Source organism: Spinacia oleracea, chromosome 5, assembly GCF_020520425.1.
Source record: "Spinacia oleracea cultivar Varoflay chromosome 5, BTI_SOV_V1, whole genome shotgun sequence".
NCBI classification, from domain to species: domain Eukaryota; kingdom Viridiplantae; phylum Streptophyta; class Magnoliopsida; order Caryophyllales; family Amaranthaceae; genus Spinacia; species Spinacia oleracea.
Window position 1 is genome coordinate 72,062,226 of NC_079491.1, and position 18,769 is coordinate 72,080,994.

The 18,769-nt window shown below is 41.2% G+C and overlaps 1 non-coding gene across 1 annotated transcript; it reads left to right on the forward strand.

Moving 5' to 3' along the window:
• Window positions 1-8,703: 8,703 nt before the first annotated feature.
• Window positions 8,704-8,806, forward strand: LOC130462260 (small nucleolar RNA R71). The gene has a single exon (XR_008922360.1). It is a non-coding gene; the product is annotated as a small nucleolar RNA R71 (small nucleolar RNA).
• Window positions 8,807-18,769: the final 9,963 nt, after the last annotated feature.

Here is an 18,769-nt window from a genome sequence, read left to right on the forward strand (position 1 = left end):
ACTGCCACACCTTGGATGAGGCACCCCACCCCGCCAAGGCTAAAACAGCTGAAATATTGGACAACCAGGCTCTATGGACATTGTTTAACGAATCGAGGCCTATGGAGAACGAGACTGTGATGACTACCCTAGCTTTACAAGATGAAGGTTTCGATCCAACCCTGTTAATCTCTCCTGCATCAACACTAGAAGAGGTCGAGAACGGATGGGTGAAGACATATCAGTGGGTCAACGCAAAAGGAATAGAATTCAAGATGAGTACCGGTGAAGGACCGAAGTTTTATGAAACTAAACCCCAGGCTTGAGCCATATAGAGCACCATTAGTAAAAAAAACGCCTAGTAGTTCTTTAGATTGATAGAAAAAAATAATAGAGACTTTAGATGGTCCTAAGGCCCCTTAGAATATGGGTCAGTTTTATTTCAGTGTGTTTTCCTTACTTTCCAAATCAATAAAGGCGTAATATTTCTCCTAAAAATTTTATCCTAACACTAAATAAACACCAAATGTACTTGCAAAATAAAAAAATAAGGAAGCGGCCCACTCTAGGCCCAACAAACAAAGCCCACTCGGTTTTGAAATAGTGCCATGTGAACTAGTTCCCGAAACCCGCAAAATAAACCACACTATCCCATCCTCAAAACCTAAAAAGCCAACCAATGTCATCATAAGAGCCGATCCATGCAACCCAAAATCAAAGGAAATCAAAAATTTAAAACAAATGCAAATGTTACCAAAAAAAATAAATTCATAAAACATAGATTCCATCATACCCTTCACTACCAACCTACCTCCAAAGCCTACACAAAGATATTCATAAGTTCCGCACCCTAACTCCATTTTCAAAACTGTTTTGAGTCACCAATAGAAAAAATTAATCTGGACAAAAATGGGTTTCACGCTAACATTCAAAAAAGCCTCCAAAACAGCCTCAAAATTAACTTTAACTACAAAGCAAAATATCAAGGCACAAAAAACGAAATAGAAATAAACGCAAGAACATGTGAAGCAAAACGTCAAAAATTGACCGCCCAAATCATTTTCAGCGACCAGGGCTGGGCGCCGAAATTTCTGACGCCGCAGCCTGGGCGTTGAAACTCTCTGCCTGCCAAAGGTTTTCTTTTTCGGAAGTGCTCGTCATTTTATCCGCACACAACGGAAAAACAACGAACACTTGGGGGGTACAGTACGTATCCAAATAGGTTTACCAACAAATTGGTCAATTTTACGCAACCTATAAAAAAACGGCAGATGAAAATAAATGGCAAATACTTCACTCATTTGACCGATTAAGTAATATGTTTCCACTTCAGGACATATCCACCGAAATCCGGCATACTAGAACTTATTCTAAAGCTAGAACTACGCGCGACCTGATTCTGACAAGATACGTATGCAATCCTTACCAAGGATTCGGTCCAAATAAAAAAAAATGTATTCTTTGTGTAAAAAAGTGTTAGACATATAAAAGAGAAGAAACAAAATGAAAACTAAAATACGCATTTATTAAAATATAATAAGAAGGAAAACAAAAGGCTAGGAATAAAAAAAAAAACCCAACTGAAATTAATAAAGGGCACCTACACCCTAGCAAGAACTACACTACTCTAGTTCTTCCGGATCATCAAATAAAGTCTTGTAGAGGGAAATGTTCGCAGGATCCACCCCCATAGTCTTCTGCGCTGCCCCAATATCAATCTCCATAAGAACCGGCTCCTGGACACTAACTTCCAAAGATGTCAAGGCTTCAGAAACATTCTCAATTATAGCCCGCTCAGCCTCGAAGGCACAGGCAATGGTGGGAGAAGGGTTATTATCATCAACTGGGCTAGCCACTGTTTCTACAGGCGGCTGAGCCTTCCTAACCCATACATTGTTCCGGCAACGATCTCCACGAGAGCTTGCATTTCTTTTAACAACAGCAGGCCCCTTCATGTTAGGCATCTTTTTAGGCCTGACACTGGAACGGGAAGGAACTTCCTTTCGCTTTCGATCAGGACGAGCTTTCACAGTCTTAAAACTATAGGTACGAGGTCTGGCAGAATCAGGACCCTCATACTTAACACAAATACGAGGTATCAAAAGCTCAGCCGGCTCCCCATTTCGAGCCTCGGTCCTCACATCTTTGTCATCGGAACTCATCCACAACTTATAGTTTGCAGAAAGACCCACAAAGCCGTTTGTAGCTACGGCCCAACGCGGGAGACCATCATAATACCTAGCCCACGCTAAGACCCGTGTTTGTGAAAAGGCCGCTACCTTAGGTGGTACCGTATCAGAAAAGGGGATAGTCTGCCTTAAACCATATTGACGCATGACTCGGTAAGGGAAAATATAAATGGGACAAGATAGCCCCAACAAAGAAACATAAACCGATACATCAGACCCCCCCCCTGTCATAGTAGTCAAACCCCACCATGGTACCACCCACTTAATAGAACAAATGTCATAAGTAAAAAAGGAGGTCCATTCGGCCTCGTCCTGGCCTTGGTGCAAGTATTTTCGGTTACCCAAAGCTATAGGGCGATAATGTTTAGGATCGGCAGGAGCTTCCAAAAGTCTAAGCCGTTCCGCAAGCCAAATCTGCAAAAACAGGTACGATCGAATCAAAAGAATGAAAAGAAAAAAAAAGGTTCCTGGGGCGCAGTTTCAACGCCCAGGACCAGGCGCCGAATATTCCAGCGCCCAGCCCTGGGCGCTGAAACTCAGCCCCAGTCAAAAAGAAATATATAAAAGCGGCGTATGTATGCGCAAAGAAAAAAATAGATTACCTGCAGGAATATGGGGCTTCCCTTAAAAATTTCGGATTTGGCATCCTTCTTCAGCTCATCCGCACTCAGCAAAGTCTCAGCAACAACCAACGGCATAATAGAATAGCAACTTTCCATCTGGCTAATCAAGGGGATCAGCCTTATGTCACCGAACTCACCATTATTATTCGACAGCAAATAATGATTCAACAAGCAAAATACAAGGGCTCGAATGTTCAATTTTTGTTCGGTCATATTCTTACTAGGCCTAAAATGATGTTTTACGAGTTTTGCCAAGTTAACCTTATCGTCTACAACAAGTTCAGCAAACATGTTATCATCTAGCCCTAGGAAAGCCCTTATGGTTGTTTTACCCTCTTCAATAGTGCCAGGGGTAACAGGAGTAGCATTAGTAGGATAACCAAGGATCGCAGCAAATTTATCAGGCAAAGGACATATTTCATTGCCCCGAAAGGAAAAAACATGATGATCGGATTCCCAAAAGTTTAGGGCAGCATGCAGAAAATTATAATCAATATTAATTTGTTGTAAGCCTAAAATTGCCTCTAAGTGGTATTCTTTTAACAAAGCTTTTTCTGTGGGAGTAAGGGCTCGTAGCCAACGCCTAACAGTCCGTTGGAGTGAGAAAGTAGGGGTCGACAAGGCAAAAGCAGTAAATAATTAGAGCACAGCAAAAAGAGAGAAAGAATTTGAGAGTGGTGGAAAATAAGGACGTATCTAGCCCCTATATATAACTGAACGCACCCAATAACATCCTGATCCCATTCGGAAACGTGTTTAGAAATCCGAAAATCAAATATTACCAGGAAAGGACTTTCAGCGCCCACCTCTGGACGCCGAAATTTTTAACGCCTGAGCTTGGGCGCTGAAAATGCAGCCCAAGGCCCTGATTTCACAAAACACGGAATAGGAAAGGACTTAAGACCGTGTTGCTAAAACACGAGGCCCTATCACAAGTAAGATCAAGCCCAAAGCACCTTTAGCTCCCAAATAAGCAAAAAATAATAATAACATTAAAACTTGGTCGAAACTTAGACTCGTCTCAGAAAACGCTCATGTACACTTTTCAAAAAAAAGCAAGTTAAATATCATGGTCATTCTTCGAAACACCAAAAATATGTGTCGTCAAGTCATTGGTTTTCCAAATAGGAAATGTCTGTCTGTCAAAGGGTTAATCCGGGACAAGCTAAAACCGGATGTCGCCTGAAAACTAAAGTCGCACTCCACGGCTTCACTAAAATAGCACACTACTATAGGAGGTCGCTCGCACATACGAGCGTGACCCCAAACATGATTACAAGACGCGAAAAACAACCGACGAGCCCCAACACTTGGGGGCTCGCAAAAAGTGGACTCCAACAAGGAGCACGCAATCAAAATCACATTCCCAGACTGCGCCACGCACCATATCATGTTTGGATATCTCAAAAAAATATATTGTTAAACAAAAATATACCAAGTGTGGACCCACTTATAGGACACATCTAATCAGGAAATATTACGACCCACCAACCGGTTGTAATCACCAAAAGCTCTTCTACATAGGCAAAATAAGAAATTCAAAATGGGCTCGCCCACCCTCAGCGGGCGGGGTCTGCGTCATTAGCCGCGCAGGTCCTCAGTTTTCGAAAAATAAAGTCTTCAAATTTAAAATAGGCTCGCCATCTTCAGCCGGCGGGGTCTACGGCGCAAACCACGTAGATCCTTATTTTCAAAAAAAACAAAAAATATCAAAACATATTCGTCGACTTCTATCGGACGGGGCGTCCACCCTCAGCGGACAGGTTCGCCATCTTCAGCCGGCGGGGTCTACGTCACAAACCGCGTAGGTCCTTATTTTTCAAAAACATCAAAACAGATTCGTCCACTTCTATCGGACGGGGGGTCCACCCTCAGCGGACAGGCTCGCCCACCTTCAGCGGGCGGGGTCTGCGTCACTCACAGCGCAGGTCCTTAGTCGCTGCAGCGATAACTTTTATCGGTTTTCCCTTTTTCCAAAAATTAAAGGATCGGTTTTCCCTTATTCCGAAAATTAAAGGATTGGTTTTCCCTTTTTCCAAAAATTAAAGGATTGGTTTTTCGTTTTTCCAAAAAAGAACGATGTGTTGGATTTTCCTTCGTTTTACGTCCTTTAAAAACAAGGGGGTTTTCTCGTTTAGCTAGCCCTGAAAATGAGAATCTTTAAAAACGTTTTACCTCGTGATTGGGCTTGGCCAGGCCCAATTACACTTTACAGCTTTAATTTCGAAAACATCTGTAGTTACTCCCAATGACAAAGCGAGGGAGTTTCTACGCACCTTTAGATCCTTCCAATGACAAAGTGAGGAAGTTTCTATACTATCAGTTGTCAAATCCCAATGACACGTGAGGGATATGTCGACACTTCAAGTGATGACCCTTAAGTCAAATGTTATCACTCGGGGGCTCGTGAGACCCTCGCAAAACAGGTCACATACACCATGGCTTGTGTGACGCACTCCGTCTAATACTTTGACCATCGTCTTACTCCAAGACTCAGTCAAAGTGGGGGCTAACTGTAGACACCTACTTTTGTCCCCGTTCCCGCAAGGGAAAGGTTCGATGATGAAAGCATAAAAACTCCACTTGACAACGCATCTCCTATAAAATAAGCGAATCTCGATTCCCCATTTCATTTCACCCGAAACCTGCTATTTATGGAAACCTGCTTAAAATAGTAATTGCCGTAAAAGGTAGCTTCTAAAAGTGGCAAATCATAAAAGATAGAAACCTGTCAGAATTAGGTGTTGCACTCCAACGTAAATCCTAAATGAGATAGAAAACCGCGAGAATCCTATTCCTAATAGGATTCGGAAATAAGAGTTACGTATTAATTAAAATCCTAACGGGCCTAGAGTTCGTAACGGGCCCAGACGCATTCCGTCATAAAAGTGATACGCGCTAAAAGACTCGAATTAATCTCAAACTCTACGCATTTTAGGAATCCGAATCTGACTAAACAAAACTGCCCAGATCCTATTTTCAACGCCTGGCTCTGGGCGCCGAAATCTTCGGCGCCCAGGCCTGGGCGCTGAAAGTACATGGGTACGTGTTTTTTCCTAACTCTTTGCGGATTAGAACTCTGCAATTCTATGTTTCCACGAACTCTTCCCTATAAATAGGCCCCTAGTTTCGACGTGAAAGAACACACAACAACACATAATATATTCTGAGTATTGACACTAACCCTTAGCCTAAGCCTCTCGCTGCGAAACTGTTCACGCGTTCTGTCGCAATCGATCCATAAATCGAACAGAACGTATCCTGTCCCATAACAGAGATTCGTTAAATAAAAAGGAGAAATAGCAAAGTCAAAGTGGTTAGTTTTCTGAGAACCGTAACGCACCTCTCAAGGGTGCGTCGTAATGTGTCCCTTTTCGATGATTTAACTGCTTTCCTCGCCCTTTTTATGAACTGTTAAACTAGCCTAATATGATTGTTCTATCACGCCTAACAAATATAATATTTTTGGGAAATCGGATTATCATGCTAGGTCCCTTAATGCTATTTAAATCAGATAATCACGATCGAATTAGTATTATATGTTGCATATTGCTAAAATCAACTCAGATTAGTTTAATAGTTAACGCATGTCCCTTCAATTATTTATGCTGAGCTAGTAAGGATATCCTGCCTCTGGAGTTATCGACGAGCGAATTACTCCTCTCGGTAGTTATAGTCCCCCGAACCCTCAATCTCTACCTTGCGGGTGTATATTGAGAGATCCCCACACCAGGGATCACAAGGGAACCTACGGCCGTCGTGGTCAAACATAATTGCACTCCCTTTATGTCACGATAACCGGGTTTTGTCAGTTTTTCTCATTGTCGTTAAAAACTAAATGGCGACTCCTATATTACTAGTCAATTGGGTGTATACTCACAGGAAATCCAATTACACTTGATTGAATAAAAAGAATCGTCACACCCACGAGGGACAAGGTCACGCATTAGCCTCGCGCTTTTTCGATCCCCTCACAGCGTCTCCCGCTTTCAAAGTGATAAGGCCACCTTGAACATCGATGAGAGCACCCGTCGTAGCCAGGAATGGCCTCCCTAAAATGATAGGGGTATGCGCGTCCTCATCGATGTCCAAGACAATGAAGTCAACGAGGAAACTCAACTTCCCTATCACTAGGGGAACATCGTCAACCCTACCCAAGGGGAACATAACCGAGCGATCAGCTAATTGCAAAGACATGGGGGTACCGGTGAGATCACCTAGACTTAGTTTCTCATAAATTTTGTACGGCAAAATACTTACGCTCGCCCCCAAATCACATAGAGGGTTGTCAAATTTCAGCTCTTGGATGCTACAAGGAATCGAGAAGCTCCTGGGATCCTTGAGCTTTGGGGGGAACGAGATCGAAATCAAAGAACTACAATGCTCCGTTATGTGCACGGTATCATTGGTGCCACAAGTCCTTTTGCCGCTCAAAATGTCTCTCATGAACCGAGAATAATGTGGCATTTGCTTAAGCGCCTCGGTGAAAGACAATGACACATATAGCTTGCTAATTGTTTCCCAAAACTTATGAAATTGATCATCTAGCTTTTTTCCAGAAATTCTTTGAGGATAGGGGGGAGGAGGAATTGGGAGAGGAGGAAGAGTAGTCTCCGTCGACTTATCACCATCACTCACGTCATAGACATGAGACTTCTCTTCCGCCACATCACAGTCCGTAGACTCATTTCCCTTAGATTCCTCACCCCTAGAAAAAGGAGCATCAACAAGCTTAGCACCATCATCTAGAATCATCCCACTCCTAGTCACAACCGAATACATTTGCTTAGGAGCTTGACCTTGGGGTGGGAGACTAGTATGCACTTGTTGTTCTTTGATGGTGCTAGCTAGTTGTTCTCATTGAGTTTCAATAATTTTCAAGTAAGTATTGGATTGCTTAAATCCCTCCTCAAACTCAACATTCTTCTTGGCTTGCTCCCCCATGAACGACTCCATGAGAGCCTCAAGGTTAGACTTGAGAGGCGGGAGCGATGGAGGTGCATTGCCATAACCACTAAGATTTGGTTGGAATTGGTTGCCATAGGTCCTCGGGCCATTGAATCTGGGAGGTGAAAATTGAGAAACACCATATGGATCTCCCGAGTTCAAAGGATAACCCCCACTAGAGGCACCCCTAAATTGCCCATAAGAATAGTTGTAACCCCCTCCACCTTGATGATTGGGATTATAACTACCTTGATTATATTGGGCTTGATTCCTAAGACCATGAGATTGACCATAGGGTGCTTGGCCTTGATAGCCTTGCGCTCTATAGCCACCTCGGCCTTGACTATCATACCCACCTCCTTGGCCAAAGCCTTGGTAGGATCCGTGCATAGGGGTCTCTCTGCCTAGCAAAGTTTTGATTATTGGGGTTATCATATCTAGACCTCTCATTCAAAGCATGGGCATATTCCATATCAAAATCACCTTCACAAGAAGGGCCAAAATCCACATAAGACACATTATGCACCAAAGTACAAGCATAAGGGAAATGACCATAGTCTTGACAATTATCATAAAAAGATGTGCCCGGAGGCATTGTGTCATAGAAACTCACCTTGCTCTTCCCCTTAGTGAGAAGAGAAGCCGGAGGCCGTGGAATTGTTGATGGCGATGGTGGTTGACTTGGTGTGCTCTCTAGCTTTTCCAATCTCGAGCTAAGATTCTCAATGATCCGTGCTTGCTCCATAGCATATACCGACCCTTTACCATCATCACTCCTATCCTTGCTATCATAGTTCCTTGTACCAACATGCCAAGCTTGGTAATTTTGAACTACATCCTCAAATATCTCTTCTATTTGATCTTCGGTCTTGTTCACTATGGGACCACCCGCCCCCGCATCTAGACTCGTCTTGGAGGTTGGGCTCAATCCCAAGTAGAAGGTTTGAAGTAACAACCACTTAGGGATCCCATGGTGAGGGCACTCCCTTTGGTATTCTTTGAATCGGTCCCAAGCTTCAAAAAGTGACTCGTCCCGCTTTTTCTCAAAGGATTGGATTTTGTGGCGCTATTCCGCCGTCTTCCCATGTGAGTAAAACTTGCTCAAAAACGCGCTAGTCACTTCATTCCAAGTGCGAAGTGAATTTGGCTTGACCTCCTTGTCAAGCCAATCACTAGCTCGCCCTAGGAGAGAGAAACGAAATAGAGTCAACCGCACGTAGTCCGAGGTCACACCATTGTGTTTGATTGTATCACAATAGTGTTCGAATTGTTTTAGGTGCTCGTGTGGTGACTCTTTTCCCTTCCCACAAAAAGGATGGCTTTGAACCAAGTTAATCAAAGCGGGTTTGATTTCGAAGTTATTAGCATTAGTTGTGGGAGCTTGGATACCACATGTTGCCTCAAATGCTCCCGGTATACCCAAATTATTGACCGGGAGCGCCATGGTTTCAAAGGTGTGCTCACTTTCTTCTTGTTCCACGACTACACTCAAGGATTCAAACCGGTTGTGGCTTGACGAGCGAGTTCGAACGCGCCTTAATCTCCTTAATGTCCTCTCCAATTCAAGGTCAAGAGGGTGGAGAGACCTTTGACGTGATCGACCTCTATCAAGCATACAAACTCAAAAAACACGTGAGTATTGCAAAGGAAAAAGAAAGCAAACAAGAATGCAATATTTTTGTATTTTTCTAAAGGTAAACTAGTCTCAACAAAACTCAATAACAACGACCGTTCCCCGGCAACGGCGCCATTTTGATACGGCGATTTTCCGTCGTTGAAAAGAAAACCACCTAACCAAAAAATATTTATAAACTCCTAACTAACTGGCTATATGGACTATAGCGGCAAGTATAGGGATCGTCCAATAGAAACGGTGTGCATTGAGTCAAGACGTTAAGCTAGTTTGGACAAAAGTTGGTTTGAATTAATTTCTAGGAAAACTAAGCTAACAATCAAACGAATTAACCAATATAGGGAAACTCTAGGGAATCGGGGATAGGCTAATGAAATCGGGGGAAACGATCTAAACAATCAAGCAATCATGATGGTGCAACGACTTAGTGTATAGGGGAATAGAATCGAATGACGTGCTCGCCACCTCTCGGATGGAGCCCGTGAAGCATCTAATCTATGGAAGAGCTTTCTCCTAATCCTAAACTAGATAACTTTCATATAGGAACCACTATTCACTTGCATAAAATAGGCTCACAATGTCTTGCCAAACCTAGACTATACATTCCAATCAAATCCAATCAATTAGTATTTGCAACTACTACTCAATTAGTCATGGATATCCTATCACCAAATCAAATTTAATTACATCAATCAATCAACATTCAACCATCAATTTCCCCTAATTAAGCCCCTGGATTCTCCCTTATCCCTAACCTAAATTTACTCACACCACATGCTTGAGATTAGGAAATTCATGAATTCTAGGCAAGCAATCATGTAATTGAAAGAGTAAAAGGAAGGAATCAAGAAGTTGAGCATTCAATTGCAAATCAAAAGAGAATTGAGAGTTAATAAAACTAAAATCAAAGCAAAGAGGAATTCAAGAATTAAAGAAGAATTAAAGAACAATAGCAAAATAGCAAGAACAAAGAACTAAGGAATTGAATTAAAATTGCAAGAAATTGAAAGAGAGTTGAAGAAATTACAACTTGAAGCTTCAAAGCAAAGGAGTTTCTCTCTTTAGAAATGCTGAAAATGTAATTGGGAATTCTAAAAATGTAAAAGTAAAAGTGAATGTTCTAAAATTAAAATGAAAAATCTATTTATAAGTTTCCCCAAATAGAAGCTTTAATTCAAAAATCTGCAGCCCGCGTCGACATTCGGTCGCACATACCCTTTGTGCGATCGAACGGAGAAAGCTAATTCGAGCACACATTTAATCCTGTGCGAGCAAACGAAGCGAAGACAGCTCCCTTCGTCATGTGCGACCGAACAAGAATTCTTGTTCGGTAGAATAAGCTTTTCTTGGCCCATGTCTTCTTAGAATTCCAATTTGGTCGAACAGCTAATCTTGTGTGGGCACACAAATTCTTGTGCGGTCGAACGAAATCATGTGCGGTCGAACACCAAATTTGGGGACATTCTGTCTTCAAAATCCAATTTGTGCGACCGTTTAACAGAGCTCGATCGCTCAAAGGGGATTTTGTGCGGTCGAACAAAAAGGGTTGTTCGGTCGCACAAAGCTTCATCTTCCATGAGTCCACCAGTTTAGCACTGTTCGGGCGCACGAACTCCTGTTCGGTCGCACATCCCCTGTTTTGGCTCCAAACTACTTGTTTTCCATCATATTTCACCATAATCACCTATAAAGCACAAGATGGAAAGAAATTTATAAAAATCATACGAAAAGCTATAAAAACTATGAAAAAGCATAATAAACTAACATGAAATCCTAACCTAAGAGCGACATAAATGTCGCTCATCATAGTTCACTTAAAATCTAACCAACATAGTAAGAGCCTTAAGTTCCAAACTTTAAAAATTGAGTGAAAAGGTGCCATGCCAAAATAACACTTACTTGGATAAACTTTACATCAATCTTAGTAATAGTGTTCCGCCATAGCGAGGTGTTACTTATTGATCCTTAAGGGGTAAGGTACACAAATAATTGTGAGTACATGTTAGTTTTGGTGAAACTCAACGATATAAGTAAGGAGTCCTTTTATGTCGTGGAAAAACAGATAGGTTTACCTAATAAGACCTTAGACCTACCTATCAACCAAGAGGAGTTTCTAGACTATTAGGAAAGGCTTTGCTTACTTAAAATATTTTAGAATTGAGTCTAAATACATAATGTGCTTAATTCTTCAATGATTTAAGGATCTTGGAATCATTTTATTCACACCTGCCGTAACACATAACTTGAATAAAATGCTTAATAAATATTGAATTATGCATGCATGCTAGAATTTAAGTTTATTAAGAGAAACTGTGAATGGTTATTTATTTGTTTATTCTTTTCAATTGTAGTTTTAACTATGGCAAACAACAATTCTTTCAACATCCGATCAATTCTCAAAATGGAGAAGTTGAGCGGGAAAAACTTCCTTGACTGGCAAAGGAACTTGCAAATAATTCTTATGCAGGAAGAAAAGGAGTATGTCCTGGAAGAGGCGATGCCAGAAGCCACAGGCGACGGGGTCACTCAGGCAGCCCTCAATCGTTGGATTGACGCCAACAAGGATGTAAAATGTCTAACGCTTGCAACCCTGAGTGCAGATCTACAGAAAACGTTCATCAACTCAGATGCTTTCACGATTATCAGTGAGTTAAAGAACATGTTCCAAGATCTGGCTCGAGTCGAAAGATTCGAGACTCATAGGCAAATTCTTTAGACCAAGCTTAAGAAAGGCGAGCCCGTAAGTCCACATGTTCTCAAAATAATTGGACTCATTAAGAATATGAGTCGGCTGGATCAGCAGTTCTCTCAGGAAATGGCTGTAGATACCATCCTCCATTCTCTTCATAGGGGTTATGATCAGTTCAAGCTGAACTACAGTATGAATAGTCTGGACAAAACGCTCACTAAGCTTCACGGTATGCTCAGGACCGCTGGAAAGACGCTCAAAAGTGATAAGCAAGATGTGCTTATGGTGCGTGGGGGCAAGTTCAAGAAATCTCGTAAGAAGAGGAATGCTAAGAAAGGTGGCAAGAAGGCCAGACTAACTAAGCAAGCTGGCGGCACTAAGTCTGAAAAGAAGAAGGTGAGCCAACCCACTTCTGAATCTGAATGCTTCTACTGCAAGAAGAAGGGGCATTGGAAGAGAGATTGCTTGAAGCTTAAGGAAGATCAGAAGAACGGAATGGTCATTCCATCTTCAGGTATTTTCGTTATAGATTGTATACTTTCAAATTCAACTTCTTGGGAATTAGATACTGGTTGTGGCTCACACTTATGTTCCCATTCGCAGGGACTAAGAAAAAGTAGAAGGTTAAGCAAGGGTGAAGTCAAACTACGAGTGGGAAATGGAGCACGGATTGCTGCATTAGCTGTAGGAACTTATTATTTGTCGTTGCCCTATGGGCTAGTTTTGGAACTGGAAGAATGTTTCCATGTTCCAATTCTTACTAAAAACATCATTTCTTTTTCTTGCTTAGATGCTAAGGGATTTTCCTTTTTAATAAAAGACAATAGTTGCTCGTTTTATTTTATAGAGATGTTTTATGGATCTTCTAGATTATTCAATGGACTTTATTTATTAGATCACGACAAACAAGTTTATAACATAATTACCAAAAAGGCGAAAAAGAATGATTCAGATCTCACCTATCTGTGGCATTGTCGATTAGGCCATATAAACATGAAGCGCATAGAAAGACTTCAAAAGGAAGGAATTCTAAAACCATTTGACTTAGAGATTATGGTAAGTGCGAATCATGTTTACTTGGCAAAATGACAAAGCAACCTTTCTCTAAAGTTGGAGAAAGAGAAACTGAACTATTGGGTTTAATCCATACAGATGTATGTGGACCAATGAGTACAAATGCTAGAGGTGGTTTCAGCTACTTTATCACTTTCACTGATGACTTTAGTAGATATGGTTATGTCTACCTAATGAAGCATAAGTCTGAATCCTTTGACAAATTCAAGGAATTTCAGAGTGAAGTAGAGAATTAGTTGGGCAAGAAGATTAAGGCACTGCGGTCTGATAGAGGCGGTGAATATCTGAGCTATGAATTTGATGACCATCTGAAAGAATGCTGAATTCTATCAGAATTGACTCCTCCCGGAACACCTCAATGGAACGGTGTGTTAGAACGGGGGAATAGAACCTTGCTAGACATGGTTAGATCAATGATGGGTCAGGCCGAACTTCCAATAGATTTTTGAGGACATGCACTAAACACAGTTGCACTCACAATAAATAGAGCTACGTCTAAAGCTGTCGAAAAGACTCCACATGAGTTATGGTTTGGAAAGCCTACAAATGTGTCTTTTCTTAAGATTTGGGGTTGTGAAGTATACGTCAAACGATTAATTTCAGACAAACTTCAACCAAAATTTGACAAATGTATCCTTGTGGGCTATCCAAAGGAAACAAAGGGGTATTACTTCTACACTACATCTGAGAACAAGGTGTTTGTTGCTCGAGATGGTATCTTTTTGGAAAGAGATCACATTTCCAAAATGACAAGTGGGAGAAAAGTAGACCTCGAAGAAATTCGAGTCGAACAACAAACTCTAGAGAATGCTCAAGATGACATTCAGGTTGAAACTCAGAGATCTTTAGAAGAATCTGGTGAGAATCAGGAACCATCTAGAAATGTAACCCCTCGTAGATCGCAGAGATATAGGTCTCAACCGGAAAGGTACTTAGGTATTTTGACGAACGAGAGCCATGAAGTTCTATTACTTGAAAGAACCTGCGACTTACAAACAAGCTATGACGAGCTCTAGCTCCAAGCAATGGCAAGAAGCCATGCAATCTGAATTAGACTCCATGCCTGAAAACCAAGTTTGGGATTTGGTCGATTTGCCAGATGGCTACCAAGCCATAGGAAGGAAATGGGTTTTTAAACTGAAAAAGGACAAGGATGGGAAACTAGAAATTTTCAAAGCTTGATTGGTTGCGAAAGGTTACAGGCAAGTCCACGGTGTGGATTACGGTGAAAACTTTTCACCAGTTGCAATGCTAAAGTCTATTCGGATAATGTTAGCAATCGATGCATATTACTATTACGAAATATGGCAGATGGATGTCAAAATCGCTTTCTTAAACAACGTTTTAACAGAAACTGTGTTTATGACACAGCCTGTGGGTTTTGAGGATCCAAAGAATGCTAAAAAGGTATGTAAACTTAAGAAATCCATTAACGGATTGAAGCAAGCATCAAGGAGATGGAATATACGTTTTGATGAAGCAGTCAGTGACTTTGGCTTCATCAAGAACGCAAATGAATCTTGTGTATACAAGAAGGTCAGTGGGAGAAAAATTGCTATTCTAGTGTTATATGTCTACGACATATTACTCATCGGAAATGACTGTCAACATTTGGCTTGGGAAATGTTTTTCGATGAAGGATCTAGGAGAAGCACAGTATATACTGGGCATTAGGATTTACAGAGATAGATCTAAAAAGATTGTTGGACTTAGTCAAAGCAATTATATCCATAAGGTGCTTGAAAGGTTCAATATCGCAGACTCCAAGCGAGGCTACCTACCCATGTCTCATGGAATGACTCTAAGCAAGACTCAGTGCCCAAAAACACTGGATGAGCGTAGACGAATGAGTGGGATTCCATATGCATCATTGATTAGTTCAATAATGTATGCTATGATATGTACACGCTCGGATGTTGCTTATGCACTCAGTGCTACGAGCAGATACCAGTCAGACCCAGGAGAAGCACATTGGACTGCTGCCAAGAATATTTTGAAGTACCTGAAAAGGCACAAAGATAATTTCCTGGTCTATGGTGGAGATGATGAATTAATTGTTAAAATCTATACGGACACAAGTTTCCAAACCGGAAAGGATGATTTCAGATCACAGTCTGGGTTTGTCTTCTGCCTCAACGGAGGTGTAGTAAGCTGGAAAAGTGCTAAGCAAAGCACCATTGCGGATTCTACAACTGAAGCGGAGTACATTGTTGCACATGAAGCAGCAAAGGAAGCTATTTGGCTAAGGATGTTCATAGGTGAACTTGGTGTAGTCCCCTCCATTAAAGGACCAATAGCTCTATATTGTGACAATAATGGAGCTATTGCACAGGAAAAGGAGCCTAGACACCACCAAAGAGTCAAGCATGTACTTCGTATATTTCACCTTCTACGAGAGTACATTGAAAGAAAAGAAGTCGAGATAAGCAAGATTGGAACTAATGACAACATCTCAGATCCATTAACTAAACCTCTGCCGCAAGCGAAGCATAAATCGCACACTGCAGCTATGGGAATCAAGCATGTTGGAGAATGGCTTTGATGTCCTTATTTAATGTTTTAATGTTTTAGACTTTAATACTTTGTAAAATGTTTTAGTTAACCATTCATATAAATGAATAGAATTCATTTTTTCCATTTAATTTGTGGTTTATTAAATGATGAGTCCCTTCAAATTGACGATATATTCAAGATAGACTGTCAGGACCAGTCTTGTGACTAAGAAATGTCTATCAAGTGAACTTGAATGTCAAAAGTTGAAAATGGTCCCTGGTCGGAGTTTTCTATAAAGGTGGATGCATAGAAAACGCTAGACGACTAGAATGCAAGAGGACTAGTAGTTCTGTTTCTTGAACTATGTGGACATGGCAATGTCGCAATCATTTGCATAGATACTTACTTTGAGAAGACTAGTATCGGACAGACCTATGAAACTTTACTGTAAGAGATGAAAATCTGTCATAAGTAAATTTCATTAAAATTATTAGACAATAATCCTCAATACCTGAGTGATTTGAGATTACTTGTTTGAGAACTGGTTACTTTGACGTTGTCAACCGTCGCACCGTAAAAGGAGGCTATAACAGCAACGCTCGGGTAATCACCTATCAAACAAAGTCTAATCTCAAGATCGCGAGATTGGGATTGGCCTCCCATAAATCGGGATGAGATGCTGAAAGTTGTAAAAGGACACTCGGAGAGCTAGAAAGTGTAAAATGCATGGTCGTGCTCAGATGAATTATAGGATATGATTATCTGTTTATTTGATCAGTTGAACTCTGAAACCGAGAAATACATCTGGACATAATAAGGATGACAACTCTTACCTTATGTTCATGAGCAAGCATCAAGCGACAAAGCAATTAGGCAATGCACACTTGTCCCTAAGGACAAGTGGGAGACTGAAGGAAATAATGCCCTTGGTCCAAGTATGCATTCAATGCTAAGTCTAATAAATGCGGTTCAGTATTAATTAATTATACAAGTTAATCATTCAGTGAGATCAAGTGAACGGTATGCCTAGCTAAAGGCCGCTTCAGTTCAAGTGGAATTAATAATATTAATCCACAACTTAGTCTTGACTGAACCCGTAGGGTCACACAAATAGTACGTGAACGGATCAAGTATTTAAGTGAATTAAATACTCCATTTATTGATATTCGGAATCGACGGATCTCGGTTCCAGTGGGAGCTGAAATCGTCAAAAGGAAAATTATGAATACTCCGGAAACTATGATATTGCCGGAAACGGAAATATGGATCGTATCGGAAATATAAATATTATCCAAGTCGTAGATGTTGCCGGAAACGGAAACATGGTACGTATCGGAAAATATTGCCGGAAACATAAATATTACCGGAATCGGAAATATTATCGGAATCGGAAATAAATTCCGGAAACGGAAATATTTGTTCGAAACGGAAATTAATTCCGGAATCGGAAATATTAAATATTGTTCGAATCGGAAATGAATTCCGGAATTGAAAAATGAATCGGAAGCGCGACGTACGAAATAAACATCGGACGAGCTTGCTAGACCCAAGGGCCCAGCACGAAGCCAGGCTCGCGCCTAGCAGAGCCCCCGCAAGGCGAGCAAACAATGCAGCAGCCCGCCCCACCAAGGCAGGCCCAGCCAAGCAAAAGGCGAGGCCAGGCCTAGCCAAGGCGAGGCAGCAGGCTGGGGCGCCTGATAAGGCGATTTTCGTGTCGTTATACGAACACCACCTAACCAAACAAAATTTGTAAATACGCCTAATCTACCGGCTAGCGGCAAGATAGGGATCGTCCCAAGAGAACGGAGCGCATTTACTTTAGACGTTAAGCTAGTTTAGACGTAGGTTGATTTGAACTAATTTCAACTAAGCTATCAAACGAATTAAGCCAAATAGGGAAACGCTAGGGAATCGGGGATAGGCTAGGGAAATCGGGGAAACGATCAAGGAATCAAACAATCTTGATGATGCAAAGACTTAGTACATAGGTGAATAGAAAATAATGACGTGCTCGCCACCTCTCGGATGGAGCACGCGAAGCATCTAATCGGTGGAAAAGCTTTCGCATAATCCTAAACTAGACCACTTGCATATAAGACCTACTATTCACTTGTATAAAAGAGGTTCACAATGTCTTGCCAAACCTAAACCATGCATTCCAATCAATTCTAATCATTAGCATTTGCAACTACTACTCAATTAGTCATGGACATCCTATCACCAACTCACATTTAATCACACCAACAATCAACATTAATCCTTCATTTTCCCCCAATTAAGCCCCCTAGATTCTCTCCTATCCCTAACTAAAATCTACTCACTACACATGCTTGTAACTAGGAAATCTAAGAATTCAAAGCTAGTAGTCATGTAATTGAAAGATTGAAAGTTCGGAATCAAGAAACTAAGCAATCAATTGCAAAATCAAAAGAAAATTAAGCATCAATCAAACTAGAATCAAATCAATAGAAAAATTCAAGAACTCAAGAACAATAGCAAGGCACAAGAAATTGAATTAAAATTGCAAAGGAACTAAAAGAGTTGAAGAAATTTACAACTTAAAGCTTCAAACTATGGAGTTTCTCTCTCTAGAAATTCTGAAAAGTGTAACTGAAAGTTCTAATAATGTGAATTCTCCTAAAAATTAAATGAAAAATATATTTACAAGTTTCCCCAAATAGAAGCTTAAATTCGAAAATCTGCAGCCCGCGTCGACGTTCGGTCGCACAGACCCCCTGTGCGATCGAACGGAAAAAAACCGATTCGGGCACACACTTAATCCCATGCGAGCAAACACAGCGAAGATTTCTTCCTTCGTCATGTGCGACCGCACATAAAATCTTGTGTGATCGAATAAGCTTTTCTTGGCCAACTATCACAAGATTTCCAATTTGGTCGCACAGAAAAGTTGTGTGGGCGCATAAATATTTGTGCGGGCGAAAGAAAAGCTGTGCGGTCGAACGTCAAAACTGGGGACATTCTGTCTCTGAAATCCTTTTTGTGCGATCGTTTAACAGAGCTCGATCGCACAAAGGGGCTCTTGTGCGATCGAACATAAAGAGATGTTCAGTCGCACATAGCTGTGTCTTCCTTGAGTCCACCACTTCTCCACTGTTCGGGCGCAAAAACATTTGTTCGGTTG